We start from the raw sequence: 21,415 nt of genomic DNA, 5'->3' as shown, positions 1-21,415 counted from the left end.
ATTTGATAATATTATAGACGAATATATTTCTATAGTTGTTTTTCGAAAGAAAATTTCAAGTCATAACATATCTTATTACAAAACATATATATATATATATATATATATATATATATATATTTATTATTAAAGAGTAAACTGTTCAAAATACTCAACCGAGGTTGTAACACAGAGACCGTTTAACATCCGTACGATGATCTAGACAAACACCGACTGTTCAAGGACTTCGGATAACTTCAATCGATCCTCCCCACCACTATGCAAACGTAAGAGACTCGAGAATAGAAAAAAATGATACTTAATTGTCATATATTTTTCTTTTCACTTATAATTGCGTTAGGGACAATATCGATTTAGTCATTTTCCTTTATCATTTGTACACTTACATTATGTATCTATTATTCAAGACAATGGGGTTGTAAAAAGACAAAGAAAAAATAGAAGAAAAGGGAAAATTTAAAAACAATAATTTTTTTTTTAGTGTATGTCATTTACTTCTGATGACTTAGAAAAAGATGGAACGGATAGATACTATACCGTTAGCATTTATAAAAAAAATACTTTCGTTCAGTGGTATCTGGCCTATATTAAAACCTTCTACAAAATATATTAGGGTACTTTTTATGAGCGTCAGTTTAATTTCTGCATATTTTGTGCAAGTAAATAATCATTTTTAATTACTCGTTTACATAAAAGTGCCGAATAATAAGAAACCTTATTCAAAAACTTAGGTTTTATATTTTCTATCAAGTGAATTTAACATTAAATCATCCATAACTAACATGGCTTATCTGTTCTCGTCAATATCAATGGGAACTATTTACTTCTACAGTCTCTTTAAGAAGGAATACGTACGTATTACACATAAAAAATGGAATTATAATTGAACACTTTCACTAATCGTAAAAGATGTAGTCTTATTTCTTTTTTTTTGCAGATATTGTCTTTCTTTACAAGATTACTTGACGATTGGTTTAACTTAGAAAAAACGAAGGAATATAAGATTCTGATAGAATACGCTAGTTATGCTAGAAAATGCATCCTATTTGTAACAGGTAAGAAGAGTTTTACTATTCGCATAAAATATTGATAACTCATGGTTCTTTTAGTTTCTTTTTAGCTTCCTATGTATTCTACGTAACATTGGTTTTCCTACAACCGTTTAAATCAGTTTTTCTGGATATTCTAATACCATTGAATAAAACACGACAACGTAAATTAATGTACACGATGAGTGGCATCATTGAAGAAGACAAATATTTTTTTGAGATTCTCCTTATACAATACTTCGTGTTTCTTGTATTAGGTTTTAGCGTTATAAGCTCATCATCGATGGTCCTTGTAGTGCTATTACACATTTGTGCGATGTTCCAAATTATTGGGTAATTATTTCGATTAGTATCTTTTTGAACTTTGTCTAAAATGTAAGAAACAATCAAATATTGACTTAATCTGTTTTTATTACAGACGTCTTTTGAACAACATAATGGAGGGTAAGAAGAAAGGATTAAAAGTGATTGATAATAAAGTTACTTTTACCAGAATAATTCATATAATCAAAATTCATGACAAAACATTTAAGTTAGTATTGATATTATGTTATTTAACATCATCCGCATTTTCGTCTTATTAAAATGACAATGAAATTTTAGTCTGATTTTAATTCCAAAAGTTTTACCAATCACATGTTTAGTATGATTTTATTTTATTTCTTTATATATATATAATATAATATAATATAATATAATATAATATAATATAATATAATATAATATAATATAATATAATATAATATAATATAATATAATATAATATAATATAATATAATATAATATAATATAATATAATATAATTATTTGTTTATTTCATTAGATCACTAACACGAAAAAATATGTTCTTTTTTATTATTTTATTTTATCAACCTTTTCACTATGCACATACAAATTAGGTTGACATAGTGTTCTTTTTCGCTTTCCTTATTTTTTAGATATATAGATGAATATAATACAAACTATAATATGATGAGCATAATTATGATAGTTTTTGCTTTATGCTTCATCGGTGCTGCTACTATTAACGTAAGAGATAGTAACTAATTCCAAGGACATTAACACTTTATCAATTTATTTACTTTATTATGTTTCTTTTGTTTGCTAGATCGTGGATACTTTTAAGAAAAACGATATCGAGAATATCGCAAATTTAGTGATCTTACCGATACTTTTTATTATCCTTCATTTGCTTTGGGTTTTTATTTATTGTTACTTAGGACAACACTTGAGAAACATGAGCGAAGCTGTATTCTACAAAATGTGAGAATGAATTGATTTTTATTCGAATCATGATTTATTACAATAAAAAAATTCTCTCTAAGAAAATAAATAACAAGGTTAAAATATTTTTTCCTTTTTTTAGTGACGAGACTTCGTGGTATTTGTTTTCGAAGCAATCAAAAATATTATTATTTTTAATGATTGCAAGGGCAAGTCAACCAACTTATGTATCAGTCGGTAATATGTTTGTTGCATCACACGAATTTTTTGCTCAGGTAAGAAGAATTCTGATATCGTTCAAAAAATATAAAAAATAAATATACAAAATATACATTTTAATTCAACTATTTTTCCATATGTTTTTAACTTAATTTATTTATTTACATATTTCTTCTTGGAAGCTCGTAAAATTATCAACGTCTTACGCGATGGTCCTACATTCGAGAAACTAATGCCGTTCAAGCTTTTTATTCACAATGTGAAATATGTTGTTATCGTCAATGAGAATCTTTAAATGTTAATAGATAAATATTGTTTCGTGATAGATTAAATTTCATAGAATTTATTTAAATTTAAAATTGTATTTTCTATGTCTTTTTCAAATAGTTAAATATAACTATTTTTAGAAAATGATTAAAAATATATATAGAAATCTCTAATAAGCAACGTTTTAAGAATTTATTTAATTTGAATTCTTTTAAACCAATTGTAGCACAGCTTTTTTTTCACGACAGAGCGTTCCAGTTAGTATTGATAATATATTTATTTTACATCGTCCATTTTTTCGTAACATTAAATGTGGATCGTATTTTAGTCTGGTTTCATTCAAAATGTATCAATTTAATAATCACGTGTTTTATTAAATCGCCAATACAACGTGTATGTTTTTTTTCATTATTTTATTCTAATAACCCTTTCGCTATACGTAAAAATAAAGTACACAAAGATGTGTCTTTTGCTCTGTCCTTATTTTTTAGATATATAGATGCTTATAATACTAATTATCATGTGATAACTCTAATATTGGTAACATGTGCATTATGTTTTATTGGAGGTGTTACTTTTCACGTAAGTTATTTTAATTAATCATAAGAACGTCAATGCTTTACTTATTTACTTGCTTAAATTTTCATTTTTTTTTTAATTGATAGATCATGGATACTATCGATAAAAATAAAAAAGAAGATATCGCCGGTTTATTGTTCTTACCGATAATATATGTTATCTTTCATTTGATTTGGGTTTTTATTTGGTGCAACATAGGACAACACTTGAAGAACGTGACCGAAGCTGTGATTAATTATGTGTTTTATTAAAAGAAATTAATTATTTTATATAAAATTTATCAAAATGTTAAAATAATTTTTGTCAGTAACGAGACTCCTTGATATTTATTGTCGAAACAATCAAAATTATTATTATTTTTGGTTATTACAAGAGCAAGTAAACCAACTTATGTATCAGTTGGTGATATATTTGTTGCATCATACGAATCTTTTGCTCAGATAAGAATTCTAATCGATTAAATAATATGCAAAAAAACAATATATTCCTTTTTTTGTTCAACTGTTTCTTTATATTTATTAATTTAATTTATTTCTTTACATATTTCGCCTTGGAAAAGCTCGTTAAATTGTCCATGTCTTATGCGATGGTTCTATATTCGAGAAACTAATGTCGTGCAACAATTCATTCGTAATGTCTAACAAATTGTTATTATCAATGAAAATTTTTAAGTGTTAATTAAATATTTTTTTGCGATAGATATAATTTTTGATTTGTTGATTAAATTTGAGATTTTATTTTTTTATGTTTTATTAGTATGTATTTAACTATTTTATGAAAATAATAAATATAAATATAAAAATCCAAAATATTGACAACGTTTCAAAGAATGTACAATAAATAAGCTAATTCATTTGATGAGATATTCTATTTACAAAAATAATATAAACAAAACAATATTTAATTATATTCTGTTTTTTCGAATATGAGTTTAAATAATTACAACTTTAATAAAAAAAAAAAAATTGAAAACATTTGTCGATATTCAAGTTTACATAACTGAAAAAAAAAAGATGAACTAATTAAGTGATGATAATAAGAATGATAATGAAAAACTGATGAAACAAAGTTAACGGTATAAAATTAAAAGAAAAAAAAAACAAGACAAACAGAATATATACACATACGTACTATTTTATAAAAATGTAAATACTCGTTCTTTGTTTGACGTTCTCTGTAATGACGTGTTGTATTAGACGTATTTCAAGAAAGTAACGATCCTTACTTGTGTCCAGGCATATTGCGAGTGCGCAAGTGAATAGTAACAGGAGAAGGGGAGTTGTGGGAAAAAATTTGATTGCCCGCAACGGGCGATATAATCAATGTAATAAAATCGATCACACCTTTTCTTCTTCCTTTTAGATTTACAGTCGTCCGTTAGAAAATAATTTTTAAATTTGCTATAATTGACCAATTTCTTCTCCTTTCTTTTTTTTTTCTCGAATCGAATATAATGTATTATTTATTAGAGTAGTAGAGGAAGTTAAAAAAAAAAACTAAATAAAAAAAAGGGGTATACAAGAGAATAGAATATGTTCGATGAAAGAAACAAAGTTTGTATAGGTCGACAAACGCACGCAAATTGACACAATCAAATAATATAAGTTAGTATGGACGTGTATAAGAGTGGTTATTACAAAAACGTTCGAATTTATATGAGTTGCGTTGGATTATGGCCTTACGATGATTCAAGATCTCGCATATTTATTCAATGCCTTATCATCTTAATTTTATACACAAGTTTAATTCTACAGGTAAACGTTATTCATTTTGACTATATTTCTATTTCATTTAACAATTTTTCAATTCGTATAATATGTATTAAACTTATGTTGATTACAGATATCAGGTTTCTTATTGTTACCATATAGTACGGAAATGTTTTTAAAATTTTCCATACGTATTGCACCTTCTATTTTCAGCGGCATCGCTTACACATTGTTTTGGATTCAACAAAAAGAAGTATGTCATCAATATTTGATTATTATTATATTACTATTATTACTATTGAAATGAAACTTCTTTTATTATAATTATCAATATTTTTTTGTTCTTAATTGATCAATTTTCGTGCAACCAGATGAAAGAATTGTTCGATCAGATTCGTAATGATTGCAATCTTGTTTTATTGAGAAATTTGGAAACGAAGAAAATGGTGAAAGAGTGTGCCAAAAATGTAAAGCAAAAGACTTCACTATATTTTTGTAAGAATGTTTTATTGAACATTAACACGTTCCGTCCTGTATTGTTTTTTCTCGACTTTTCATTTAAGCCATTTAACATTTTGACGCATTAAATAAATTGAAGTAAATAAAAAACACGTGGCACGAAACGTGTTAATCATTTTCCAAGATTATATCCATCCTTTTTTGTAATATTTTGGTGTTAATTTTATTTCAGATATTTTTATTTGCACTGTAATCACTCAAGCTTGTTTTTTAATTCTACCATTTATATGGGATAAAACTGTACCAATACATGAACCAAAAATATACAAATATCCTGTTTCGATAGGATATTATGAGAAATTTCAATCAAACTTTGCTATAACTTTTATTGCATTGTGTTGCATACCTATTACAGAAGGAATTGTATCCCTGACTGTAGCTACTGTTATTCTACATTTCATAGAACATAGTTGTATGATGTTTTCTCTTAACGGGTATGAACGTGCACAATGTTACGCATGATTATTTTAAGTGACACGAGTCGTTTAAACAATGACCCATCTTTTTTTACAGATATTTGTTGGAACATTCATTTGTTGAGAAAGAAAGTAAATCTGGGGTTAAAAAAAATGTAAAAATTTATAAGATTCTGGTAACAGTTATTAACAATCACAACAAAAATATAAGGTATTTTTAAGACTATAATTTTTTATAAATATTACATTTGGAATTATTTTATATATTAAATTTTAATTAATTCTATTCATTATTTTGTTTCCAATTAAGATTTCTCAATGATATAAACAACATTTTCGAAAAGAACAATTTATGCGGAGTATTCTTTTCACTTTGTATACTTGTTATAGAAATATTGTACGTAAGTATAACAAATGATATTAATCGTTAATTTTATTAAATATTAATTTTGATCAATTCGTCAAAGAAATTTTTGTTTTCAGTTATTTGACATAAAATACATGCTGTTCGATTACAGAGAGGTTATTATGAATATCAGTTTATTTTTGGCACATTTATTTTTTCTGTTTACTTTTTGTTACGAGGGTCAATGTGTATCGAACCATGGTGTTGATTTTTTCATGAAAGTGTCAGTATTCATTATATTCCTATATCATAATTTTCTTCAAAAGAAACATGATATTTTTTATGTACAGATACAACTATCCGTGGTATGCTACACCACCTAAAATTCAAAGAATGTATTTGCTAATATTAATGAAGAGCATTGATCCTACATATATTTCCGTTGGAAAAGTGTTTAAATTTTCTTACGAATTTATAGCATCGGTAAGAGTGTTTTATCTTTTTAAATTTGTTTTTGATTTTTTTTTCAGAAATATGAAGAAAGATTTTAATTATAAGATTTGTGTGTTTAAGATGCTGAACACATCGATCTCTTATGCATTAGTATTTCATTCTCGATAAATATGTATGTATACATGTATGTCAGAAAACAAATCTAAGAAATCGGTTGAAATGGTTTGAGTCTCATGTCAGCAAAAAGAAAATAAGAAATTTTTATTCTTTTTTAAATAAAAGTGACGAACTACAATATTTGAACTGAGCATTACTAATTCCCACAGATAATTTATGTAAATTTCTAAGCATTCTATTATAATAAATCGCGATTTAAATAATATATTAACATAAAAAAAAAAAATTAAAACGAATTGAGCCAAAAAACATTATTTTTATGTTAGGATTAAGACTAACTTTTCAACCAATTTCACATAAGCATATAAAAGGTTTTTTTTATAGGTTTATACAATATATAAATAAATTATAATAAATTAGCATAAAAAATGCTACGTTTTTAATATTTTTTTTTTCTAATAAATTAATATAAAAAAAGAAATAATAACTTTCTATCTATTTAAGTGAAAACGATTATTGTGTTTGGTAGAGAAAATAACAGAATTGGTAAGAAATCAAAATGTATCTAAAAGAAAAAGTATAGAAAAACAAGTTTTTTATTAAGCAATCAAGTTTTATAGACAAAGAGAGAAAGAGAGAAAGAAAGAGAGAAAAAAAAGAACAAAGTATTCTTCCCATTATACGGTGTGTTGCTGTTTTTAATTTACAAGAAAACAAGTCTCTTCTAATTGTAAGTTTTCTTATTCTCAACATGAAAAAGTGTATATTTAGGATGTTTAATATAAACATATATTCGTAACGAACATACACGAAGAAACAACTAAGCGGACAACCAAGAGATCCGACTTTTCGACGTTGCGTAGTTGTATGTAATTGTATACTTGTGCTGTTGTGTAGTTGTCGTTGTGTTGTCGCGACGTATCACAAACTTGGTAATCTTCTTTCTAGAGCTTAAAACTCAGCGGCAGATCTAGAAACTGGATTTTCCTTCTAGTGTATGTCATAGTCGGTAAATACTTAGATATACATGTATATGTATATATATATATATATATATATATATATATATATATATATATATATACATACACGTACATAGATATGAACACACAGGCGTATTAAACGATCATACACGTAATGGCGAGGACGAAATAACGAGATCCAAGTGCAGTTCCCGAAACTCGAAACTACTTCACGGTAGGGGCCACTCAACGAGGCCGGAGTGCATTAGGAAAATTGGAGTACCTCCAACAACTACGAGGCGTCAGATCGGTCAGTGGACTTGGTGCTGTTGTCCCTGGTACAAAGCCACCCCCCTCTCCCCTACTTTATCCTGGTTCACCCCATTTCATCCTTCGCATCCAAAAACTTATGGTTATGCACCAAACTCTATGACTAATTGCTTTTTCCTTATCAAAGATGTCTTCTCTTGGTTTAACAATACAACCCTAATGCAAAATTTCATCTATCCTTTCTCTATCTTATTTTAAACTTATTTACGATTTTCTTTCATAAAACAAGATATTTCTAGTGACATGTACGAAACTACTAATACTCTCTAATGTAAAACATAATTATGTTATTCTGTAACTAACTCGTAAATTCCAGAACTGAGATTCGCTATAAAAAGAGGGAAAAAAAGGAACGGACAAACGAGAACTTAAACACTGATGAGTTTAGCTCGAACCGATAAAGAGTCGATGAACAGACTATGTCGTTAAGAACTTTACGTTTCTCTCTGCTCTTTACGATCACGTTATTGCAATGGCTGTTTGTGTTTTAGCGTTCATGTAAAAGCATTCGTGATATATATATATATATAAGCATGGTAAAAGCATGATTTTGTTTGTGTCTCCATTTATTAAACTCGATAAAGATGATATTTCAAGCATACATAGTTCCTTCGTTCGAATATTAACAATAAACTCAGGTAAACATCTAATGTGAAAGAATATATATATATTCAAATTTATAGTTCAGCAAAATTTTGATAAATGTTAGATTATATTCATTGACCCGAATGTTTTCTATATATTCTCAACAATATTCCAACAAATTATTCGATCTAACGAAACATCGTGTAAAGTCTGTGTATGTGTGTATATTTGTGAGATACGTCGAGCAATAGTGAATTTCCTGAACCAGTCGCGAGTTTCATAAATTAAACACACCTGCGTTAAACGAAAAGCACAACGCTTGCGGTATACATATTATATAATAATATTAATACAATATACAAATACATTTATAAATATCTATAAAGAGAGAGAAAGAAAAAGAGAAAAGGATAGTAGGAAAAGAAGAAAAATTATCGTGATACAAAGTTACCTAAATTTTTCTGAGCAAACTCCTTCTAAACAATTATATATAAAGTTTATTTTATTATTTTATTTATTATTTTAATAATATTTATTATATTTTTTTAGGAATTAAAGAAAACAAGAAAAGAAATATACACATGTAAGTATAATATATTTAAAGATATAATTTGATGAAATAAAATAGGATAAAAACGTAAGTATGTCTATAATAATCCAAATCATTAATTAATAATCGTTGAGTATAATGCTACTTTAAACGTTTTATTTCTAATTTATAATTTCTATTTAATGCTGTTTTAAACGTTTTATTTCTAATTTCTATTTAAACAAAAATATCTTTTTTTCACGTCTTACTTCTTAACTTAATTCTTTGTTATTCGTCATATTTCTTAGCAAAATCTTTTATCGTATTTTTTCACGCAAAAAACACTCTTTATAGTTTCTCAAAATAGTTCAATACAATGTCATGCCCTACTTATACTTTTGTTATATATAAATATACACTTCATTCCCTTTTATCGTCTTTCGTTATTTCTTTGCAGAATTTTTCTTCTTAGCTTTTTTTTGAATACCCACTTGGCACCCTCGTAGGTAACAAGAAATTTTATGAACAACTTGTCTTCAGTCACGTACGTCATAAATATGCACGCACACATACAAATACATTCTTATGCATTCATACTCACACACCTATCACAATCTGACAAAAGAAAGAACATTTCACTTAGTTTTACTTTTAACCCATTACTCGCCACAATACAAAAATACAAAAAAAAAATTAAATTAACTGTATAATGATTTTCATAATAATTAACTGGAATTTTTGTTTACCATAATTGTTGTTGTTTTTATTTAAATATGAAGCACGTGGTACGATTTTATTATTTAATGACTATATTTCATTTTGAAGTTGCAGTTATTAAAAGAAACAAATTGGAAAATGTATCCTAAGAATGGGATTTTAGCGGCTAATGGTTAAAAAAAATCGTATTTAATTATTCTTCAAATATCTATAAGCACACTTTTAATACTAATCATTCTCCGTAATTTAGGTCTGAAGTTTCATTCCGTTTACACGATACAGAAAACACTGCTTTCTTGTTCACCCCCGAATTTCTCTTATCCTCCCACAATTTAATAATATAATAATAATAATAATAATAATAATAATAATAATTATTATTATTATTATTATTATTATTATTATTATTATTATTATTATTATTATTATTATTTATTCGTATGTAATTAACGTAAATTTTTAGTCGCTCTAGTCACGAATAAATATGATAAAAATTCAAGTAGCATTCGCTTGCGTATCTATATGTATATATATGTAATTTGTGTATGTATGTATACACATATATGTGTATGCTTGACCGCGAGCGAATGTTAATTTATTCTTAGGTCAATTAAGGGACGAGGTAGATGAGATAAGTAAATTGCAAGAGTTTTTTGAAAGAACCACGCGACGCGGACGTTCGAGGAAAGAAAAATGAAGAAAAATGAACGAGACGAGGATGTACGTTGGAAAAAGTGTATGGTTGGTTTACGGTGGTCGTACTGTGGAGGTGGAGGAGTGGAAAACGCGTGACAGGAATATTAAATTAAATTCTTTCCTACTTTTACGCTTACTTGAAGCGCATGCGAAATCGATTATTCAGATTAAAAAGGCAAAAAAAAAAAGAAGAAACAAATGAAAATGTAGAATATATTCTTAAATAACGAATATTTTCTTTCAATTCTGTAGAAAGAATACCTAACTGCATGAAAATTAATTTGATTTTCAATTTTAAATAATAATTAAAACAATTAATATATCAGAAATATAATAAACGCTCAACTTCAGTTTAGTTTGACACAATATTAAAATCATTTTCTTCTTATATAAGTTCAAAGATTGTTCGAAGAAAAAATAATATTTAAAAAAGAAATAATGTATTTAGAAATACTTAATCTAATAAGTCTAATATATTCATCTTAATATATTCATTAAAAAAAATATCTATTTTATCTAAAGATTTAATACTTTTCCAGCTTGAAAAATCAAAATCATCCTCTCGGAGGCGGAAAAATAAGGGGAAAAAGCTTTCCCTTGGATTTTCTTTCTTCTTTACGTGCGAAGATAGCAGAATTCGATAACGGTATAAATATTCATCGAGTGGCGTTGCATCGGATGCACCATTTTTACGCGTTCCTCCTTTCTTTTCCATCGGTGTGAGAACTGATACTCATAAAAAAGAAAGGTAAGCTCGGTGTTATCTTAAAAAGAAAAACTGGTATATGTTTCTATACGTTTACGCATGTCCTCCTCTTCTTCATTTCTTTCTTTTACTGTGTTTTCGTTTGGTTTCTATTTACAATTTCTCTATCATTTTCCTTTAAACTTTTTATTTATAAAAATAAATTTAAATAAAGAAAAGGTAAAATAAAAAGAATTTAAAAAATACAATAAAATATGAACAAAATAAAAAGAATTCTTTTAAATTAAAAACACAAAAAAAAGAAACAAACAACAAGAGTACAATTTATTACAATGTGTTAATAAAAGACGAATCTCTTTTTATATTCATAATACAAATGGGGGCGTTTCAAATGATGAGTAATTCTATTATAAAAAGTAGAAAATGTTAAGAGCTATCTCTTTCCATCTCTTTCTCGCACGATCGTTTATACAGCAAGCACGGGAAGCTTAAAGCCTTAAGTTATAGAAGGTGTTGTGGAACGTAAAAAAATTTTACGAGCACATTTTTGACGCGAACAAGAGAAAAATAAAGAGAAAGGATAACTACCCACCCGCTCGCGCTATCACTTTGTAGAATTTCATGGTACGAGAGAGAGAGAAAGAGAGAAGAAAAAAAATAGAAAAAAAGAACGTACTAGGATCGCGTCGTTATTTTTTCAGCCGTGCAGATTGAACGATCGAAAGAATTAGGAAAAGTATAGTTTAGAAAATTCTCTTTTTAATGTTAGAAATATCGATCCTGTACAAATGAACGATTTCCAAGTTTTTTTATATTTTATATTATTTTTACTTTAAATCATAGTTATTATAAAAATCTGTGCACTTGTGTACATGTATTTGGTCTTATCAAAATAAATATAATATTTAAAATATTTTTAAACATTAGATCAATAGATATAAATATTTGATTATAAATAATCAATGGAACGTATATTTAAATACTAATACCATAAATAACAACTATAATTAATATAATTATCATAAATGCATTGTTCGTTCGTATGTTCTTTTTTCTTTTGTTTATTTTTACTTCAAATATAAAATTAATGTAAATTAATCAAAAATAAATTTAATATTTAATAATATTAATATTAAAGTAAAAAAAACAATGGATTTTAATTTTATCATTTTCGATTAATGAAAGATTTTGATAAGTAATTTCTTTTTCTTCTTTTTCTCTTTTTGTTTCTTCTTTTTTTTTTCTAATAGAATTGAACAAATAAAAAGCAACTCTCAATACAGAAATTGAGTTTCCCTAATGTAATTAAGATGAATGATTTGTAGTCAATCGTTTCGTCGGAGTCAAACGTTTCGATGGTTTTAGTATTGGATACATATATATATATATAGTCGGTACATATCCGCTCACGGTTTTCGATAATCTTATAAATTAAGCACGGAACGTAAGTCCCAAAGGGATGCATCGCTACACTGCATATAATGCCACAGTAATCGAATCACTTACGCGGTTTTACCGCAGCAGTTCTACTTCCATAATGCGTTTAACGTTCTCCCTCTCTCTCCCTCTCTATCTTTCACTATGTCTCTATTTCTTTCTCTGATACTCTCTCAACTAGGAGAAACCATAAATTTTCAACGAAATCATTCCAAACGTAGATACTAAATTTAATTGTTTCACTTACTTACCCATCGTTCGCACAAGCAATAATAAAAATACAGAATCACAATTTTGCTCGAGCGACGTATGTTAAAGATACAAATAAAAAATTAGAATAGAATGAAAATATTGAAGTGTCTGGGGGAAAAAGGGTTAAACAAAAAAATTAATAAATAAATAAAATTGTTTTACAAGAAAAATGTTTAACAAGATAAGACAAATCAAAATTTCTAATAAATATCTCAATGTTGTATTGACGTTATATTATACTAAATGAATATTAGAAATATTGCAACCACCATAAAGTGGAAAAGAACACCGATGATTTTCTCTGCAAAAAAAAAAAAGGAAAAAGAAAAACAAATATTTAAGAATCCCTTCACCCCCTTCCCCCCATTTACTCATCTCACCATATTGTAGGTTAATTCGATCGATCAGTTTAAACAAGCAAACGAAAGTAAAACACAAGGTAAATCTTTGCCTCCTATGAAATTCCATGCATCGAATATGTACACACATTCTATGTTCTTTATTTTACGTGGCCTCCTTTTCTCTCTCTTTCTTTTTTCTTTCTTTCTTTCTTTCTTTCTTTCTTTCTTTCTCTCTCTCTCTCTCTCTCTCTTCTATCAAACACTTCCAATATGTTATCTCAGATTCCACATTACTTTCCCACGCTTTTCGACGTTCACCTAAATTATATCGATCGCATAAAATGAACAGACACTTCTTACCATACACATACATACATGAGCATTGTACACGTACGCGGATCGAAATATAAATAATACGAGATTATCCTTGAGGCCAAGTTTATTGTACGGTATATGTACATAGTTTGAATAAAAAAAAAAAAACATGTTGGACTACGCGAATTGGTTAACAATGTTATTTTTTATATATAATTTTCCAACGAATGTGTGTGTGTGTGTGTTTGACCGTAATACATAGGATATGCAATATACGAAAAATTATATGTACGTATGTACATACACATAAACTTTCTTATCGATATATATTAAAATGTTAATTGAAAATTATGACAGAATAATTGAATAAACATTATTTCTCTTATAAATTCTAAATATATTTAGAAGCTGTTTATTTTGAAAGTAGCCTAAGTCCATATATTAATATTTTGTTATTGTGTTGACCATAATAACATTTAAAATTGAAAGTTAACTGTCATAAAAAAAAATTTCCTGAAAATAATTAAAAAATGAACTTAGATCATTATCAAAATAATCATCACAAATATAAAAACAAAACTTACGCTATATTTTTTTAAAGCATCGTTAATTTATCATCAATTAACATTTTGTATAAATGATTATGTTAAAAAAGAAAGGTGCAAAAAAAAAAAGAATTAAACCAAACTCCAAAAGTACACCTTTAACGATCGCTGCTTATTAACGTAAAAATTTCGTACAGATGATAAGGTTGAGAAAAAAAAATAAAAGTAAAAGAAAGACATTCAAAAATTTTCTCTCCCACGTACGTCGTACTGTTGAAAATATTCGTAAAAAAGATAAAGGAAAATAGAAACGAGCAGTAGTAGGACAATGAGGAGAGAACGTTAAAGGATAAACTTGGACCGCGTAATAGAGAAGGTTGAAGTGCAAAAGGCGGAGCGCACCGGATTAGCAGCGGTTCGTCCGAGCTTTTATCGTCGATTGGCCCCGGTGGAAAAGTCCATGGGAATCGGGGTTTGGGGTAGAGGGAAAAAGGGAGGGATGGAAAGGGGTGTGTGGAATGCAGCGTCGAGCTTGACAGGAACGGTATTAATCCGGCACGAAGGACCGTAAATTTATTCCAATCCTGTATTCTGCGTCAGCGTGCCCTCGCTAAAGGCCTTCCCCCCTCACTCTTCCCAATTCACCCTCAACCACCCTCATCCTACTTCTTCCCTCTCTCTCTCTCTCTCTCTCTCTCTTTATCTATCTATCTATCTCTGTCTCTTTTCTACCACCACTAGTAGTACTACCACCACCCCCACTACTCTTCTTTCACATCTTACCATCACCACCACCACCACCACCACTACCACCACCTCCAATGCACGCTAAAAGACGAATCCAAATCGAGCTCGCGTTATCCCGGTCACGTTCGCTTAGTTTTCTTTTCGATTCTTTTCTTCCACGACGAAAACGGGGACCCCTCTTTCCACCCCCTCCTCTCCACTTTACCCTTACCCTTACCGTTACCCTTTTTCTTATTTTACTTTTTTACTTCTTTTACTTGCTTGCTTGCTTGCTTGCTTGCGTACTTCCTTCCTTCCTTCCTTTTCTTTTTATTCTAAAGTTCCAAAAGTCGTCACTTATTCTTGTCCTTTTTCTTCTCGCGCCTTAAAATCCTTTTCTTCAAAGTGTCGCGGTTCGTTTGTTGGATTGAGACCAAGTGGGAAGAAATAAAGGAATAACACATACGCACACACTGATAGAAACTTGACGTTTATATTTGTCGGTTTTTAAATGTGTAACATTATTTGAAATTTTTATTAAGGACTGATATTTATTAATCGGTGTTTTAAATGAATGATCCGGTATTATTTATAGATTATATATATATTAAACGTTATTATTTAAATTAGACGATCATTTTTTATACAATCCTAATGCAATTTGGTGTTTTAAATGAATGATCCGATATTACTTATAGATAATTATTAAATATTATTATTTAAAAATAGACGATCAATAAATATAATACATCATAATACAATCCTAATGTAATTCTATATTTTATATATTGTTAAAGTATTGATCAATTTTTTGTTTGATTCAAATTTTCTCGATTATAGCACGTACTAATAAGTTGGTTCGAATTTTGGATTAGTTTCAAAAGTGCAGTTTTATTAACAATACAAATTATAATAATTTTTATTAAAAGTTTTTATAATAAACGCGATAATAAATACTGATGTATAATTATTTATACTAAAGAAAAAAAAAGAAAAAAGTGTCTATAGTTATATATGGGGCATTTCACGTGAAGCGGACAACGAAAAAAATGTGATGTCGTGGATTTTGTTCATAATTAGCTTGATTGTACTTCTATGGGACCTCAATAATTGTACATTATTATTATTTTTTTTTTTTACCTTAGTTACCAATTTATGGGGCTTCAAAGAATTGACAAAATATGAGGAATAGATTTTTCGAATACTATTAAAAGAATCAATCTAATGGATTATAAAGAAATAAATCGTGTTTATTAGAGAATATAAATTAATTTTCTTGGAAATAAATAAAAATTTGAAATTGAACTTTTTTTCGTCTAGTAAACTGGAAGTTAAAATTAAAAATCGTGTGTTTATTAAACTTCGCATATTTTTATTTTTTTTTTAATGTTCACCTTAAAAAATAGCTTGTAGTGTAGAAATATTATGCAAAAAAAATTATAATGGTATCTCAATTCGTTTAGAAGATATGAACTAAACAGTACGAAGGTGCCGTTAGGCGTGCTGTACTGGGCGGTTTCTAAGTGTATAATTCATTAGTTACAATAGTAAACTATAAGTGAGCCAACAGCCCTGAGGAACCAGCTATTTTTTAAGGTAAATATAAAAAAAAATAAAAATATGCGAAGTTTAATTACCTCACATTTTTAATTTTAACTTCCGGTTTAATAGACGAAAAAAAGTTCAATTACAAATTTTTATGTACTTCCAAGGAAATTAATTTATATTCTCTAATAAACACGATTTATTTCTTGTATAATCCATTAGATTGACTCTTTTAATAGTATTCGAAAAATCTATTCCTCATTTTTTTGTCAATTCTTTGAAGCCCCATAAATTGGTAACTAAGGTAAAAAAAAAAAAAATAATAATAATGTACAATTATTGAGGTCCCATAGAAGTACAATCAAGCTAATTATGAACAAAATCCACGACATCACATTTTTTTCGTTGTCCGCTTCACGTAAAATATGCCCCATATATATATACACCGTGTGATCATTTATTTTTACAAAATACTACTGAAATAAATAAAAGTAATTTTCCATGACTTTCACGAAAGATAACGGGTAACAATTCTAAGAACAATTTTCGACTTGAACTATAGTACATTTAGATACTTATCTAAATTGCTCGCTATACTCTTCTTCCCGTCTTTACGTCTTTATTTAGTGATTTCATGGTAATAGGACATTTATTTGATGGTTAAGAAAACGTAAACGTCTCGCGAAAACGAGCGAATTCGTTTGGGAGCAAAAATTCGCTTGGATGGAAAAAAATAGCGTCGACATTTCATCAACACGTGGTTATACTTTATGTCCGTATATATATATATAACACAGTTACTCTTTTTTTTTTCATTTTTTAGGATCTTAACGAGTGAATTAAAAAGGAAAACGAATGAAAACAAAATAAAGAGAGAGAAAGAGAGAGAGAAACCAAAAAAAAAGGAAAGGAAAGAAAGTAATAAACCGTAACCCAGTTTTAGTAACATCATGAAGAAATTTGGTATACCCACGTGGTGGTAGTGGTAATAATATCTGTTGTGGTTTTATTGCATTGAAAGTACGCGATAAAAAATACGCCGAATTAGTAGTCGAGAATAGCCAATAAAATTGCTACGATCGTCTCGTTAGAAATAACAACCAACACCGACCGATTTTACCCCTCTCCTTCCCCGCCACTGAATTCGCTTTAAAAACGTAGCCAAAATTGTCAAAAAAAACTTCGCTACCAAGGAAATTCTCAAATAATACCAAAAAAAAAACAAGAGACATAGAGTTTCGTTATTCTGCTCGACGTCATGAATAAAAAAAAAAAATTAAAGAAATGAAATAGAAAGATCGAAAACGTAGGAAAATAAAAAAAGTATAATAAACACTAAGAAAGTGAGACGAGAAATCTCGGGGATGGAAAAATTTCAACCGCGTAGGTACGATCTCTTAAAAGGGATCCTCCGAGCTGACTTAAAGTCGTAAACTTCCGGACCTAAACCGTAAATGGTATGTGCTAAAATGGAACGAAGTTCGTCGTTGAATCGAAACATCTCTTTTCTCGTTCCTTTTCTCTCTCTCTTTCCTCTCTCTCTCTCTCTCTCTCTCTCTCTCTGTCTTTCTCTCTCTTGTGCTATCCACGATCACTTCTATGAGATCGAATATATCGACGGTATAAAGAGGATCGTTCGAATCTCGTAAATCGTTAAACGGACTTCGGTAATTCTAAGTCAAGATTACTATGGGAAGGGGGGTGGAGTGGGTGTTTAACATCCCTTAAAGAGATAGAAAAGAACTCTTAAAGAGTAAATTTAAAACTAATAATAAGAGTAAATAAAAAACTGAAACGAGTTGTAACACGTATTCGTCCTGGATTCGATAAGAATAAAACAAAAAAAATTATGTTACGTTTTGCAAATATAACAAAAAGAAAATTACCAAATTTTGAGGTAGCAATCTTTTACGTTTGAATAATATTGGGTAAAATTTTTTCGTATTTTTTTTTTCAAATTTAAAAGATAAAGGGGAAATGAACATACGTTACAATTGAATATTTTCTTGAAAATACTTAACAATCACCAAGCTAAAAGAATCGTCAAGCTTCAATATTGAATTAAACGAGAAAGAAAAAAGAAATAAAAAAAAAAAGAAGAAGGAAACGAAAGAATCCAAAGAAAGAACTGAATTACGGAGATGAAAGTAAGGTAAGGGTTAGGGTAAGGTAATAAAAAAGTCGTTTCTCTTTTTAGTCCTTTCAAAAAAACATCTTACATGGATAGGCAACTCTTTTGTTCTGTACGCACAATACATAAATACATATATATATATACGTATTTACTACCGTCAAAGGGCTAACCACGAGGGTTGGTAAGGTCACCAAGCGTTCCAAAGAAATTTCTTTACAGATGAAATTCACTTACTGTGAAATTTCGATGTAAAAAGGGAATCCATTTAAGCTCGCACGATATGAATTTCACAAAACGCAAAAAGCGTGAAAGAGAAAGAAAAAGAGAGAGAGAAAGAAAAAGAGAGGTGGGGAGGATAGAGGGAGGGAAAAGGAAAGGAGTAAAGAAGAAGTCCAACACGAGTAGGGTATGGTTTAGCTAGACGCTTTTCAATTATCCTGTTTTCCCCATTATCAAAGGAAACTATCTGTCTGATATGCGATAGTAGCGTGCGTTCAAAAGATTTCGAAGCAATCTTTTTCTCTCTTTCTTTCTATTTTACTTCGTCTTTTTCTTCTTTACCTATCTCTCCTAAATTCATTTCCTGGAATAAAAAAAAAAAAAGAACGGAGGATAAAAGCTGCGGTGTAAGCCGAATTTTTACGATCGTCCAACTACCGCGAAAATATTCATTCGAAAATTTTCAAACGATTCTAAGATGGAAAGAGAAAGAAAAAAGGAAAAATGAAGAAGGAAGAGTAAGAGAGAGAGAGAGAGAGAGAAATACTTGATGCGTTTTAAACGCGATTCGTTTAATTAAAATGACTTTGTTCAATATCTTTTCGTTTATGTTTGTAGCGGACAGTAATCTTTTAGAAATACCAAATGATCAAACACGAATCTAGGAACGAAGTCTACCAAGTTTATCTTTCGTTTCAATCACCTCCGTCGTTGTTTTTTTTCTTTTTCTTCTTCTTCTTCTTATGGCTCTCTTTGCAGTACTTTTCGATGGAAGATAAATTAGTCTCTACTACTTTTTAGACTTACCTTCCTAGGTAAAAAAAAAAGGTAAATCGAAGTCTTTAAAGAAACTACTGAAACTCGATGATTTTTCAAGAGAAATTGTAACCGTGTTGGATGTTGTAAAAGAAAAAAATTCGAAAATGCTTAAAGGAAAAATAAATAAATAAATAGAAATAACAGAGGACGATAAGAAACGAAAAATGGAAAAACCCTATAAATATAATATTATTGATCTATATGATTAATTCTTTTTTATTTATAAACGGTAAATATTTCGTAGAATAAATAGTCAAATTTATAATAGGATTTATGTGTCAGTGTTGCATCATTTATTTAATTACCACTTTCTTTTACTTACTTATTATTTATTTCAGTTAGGTAACAAATATTTCTAATACGCGTAAACTGTTGAATCGATATATACCAGCATTAGAAAATAAACACAAATTTGCTATTGTATATTTTAAACTGATTTCAAAATTAAATACGTAGAATTAACACTTAACGGACGGGTCCCGTAGATTTACATTTTTCCGTTGTGACTTCCTAGGACAGGCCACGTAGATCTACGTTTTTCTATAAATTTTTAGTATGTTGCATTAGGGTTTTTTTTTTGCACATTGTTATTTTTTCATGATACCATCAGTTACAGATATAAATACCGTTATAAAATATTATAAGAAATGTAATTGATTTAATAAAACTACAACGCTTTAAATCCATATATTTATGTTTATTTAATTCTCCTGAAAAATTCCCGGAATCTAGGAAAGACAGAACAGATTCGACCCATCCGTTAAGTGTTAAAGGGAGAGAAGGAGAGAGAATGAAATAAGAATGGAAAGGGGTTGGTTGGTTTAAAGCAAAAGAAGAGAAACAGTCGTTGATTCACGGATTATACTACTTTGTTTCGAGCTCGTTTAAACGAAAGATCGTCGTCCTATGAGCTTTACGAGCTCCTTACGGGTTTCTTCGTCGAAAGAGAATTGTCTTTGGCAATTTTATGAAAGTACTAGCACGAATAAAGATCGAACTTTTGAAAGTGAACCTCGATATACTTGTAGTCGTTCGAGCTTTCTCCTCTTTCGTAAAACTTGATTATCCGATTAAATGATAAGTATTAACCGATAGGTTATTTTTTTGTTATACTAGAAAAACTTATACAGGAAATTCATTCAATAACTATTCTCGAAAGAATACCTTAATCATTTTCATAATACAATTTGGGATGTAATTTTGAATTGACGACGACTAGTATTACATTATTATCGTATTACATAATTTAAGTGACGTAAAACGATTGGTCTAGAATATTAATAATAATATGAAAACTTTTAGGAACTCTAAGTAAGAAAAGTATGTACCGTCTGTTTTAGATGGGCACATTCTGTATTATATTTTTTCTTTTCTTTTTTAGTATTTTTTTTTCTTTTTTTCTTTTTTATATATACCTAACAGTATAGAAATCTTTAGAGCTGATTTCCCTCGCTCGAGAATCGCACTGTATTATCATAATTTATTCCGTCCCATCTGCATTGGAATCAGCAACGAGATAGGGAACGAGCATTTTGTATGCAGATAACGCTAAAAGAAAAAAAAAACAAAAGATAACGAGCGAGAGAGAAAGAGAGAGAGAAAGAGGAAAAAAAGAGAAAGAAATTCGTTCAAAGTTCGTCATGTTCATTTTACATATAC

At 28.6% G+C, this 21,415-nt stretch overlaps 1 protein-coding gene across 12 annotated transcripts in view; it reads right to left on the bottom strand.

Moving 5' to 3' along the window:
- Positions 1 to 21,415, bottom strand: part of LOC107066989 (discs large 1) — a 419,075-nt gene that overhangs the window by 100,954 nt on the left and 296,706 nt on the right. The gene's annotated exons all lie outside the window — the stretch shown is intronic.

The sequence above is a fragment of the Polistes dominula genome, unplaced genomic scaffold (assembly GCF_049000335.1).
Source record: "Polistes dominula isolate Pdom_NZ unplaced genomic scaffold, Pdom_raw_medaka contig_37, whole genome shotgun sequence".
NCBI lineage: Eukaryota > Metazoa > Arthropoda > Insecta > Hymenoptera > Vespidae > Polistes > Polistes dominula.
Note: the sequence above shows the minus strand (reverse complement) of the source record. Positions and strands in the feature narration are given on the sequence as shown.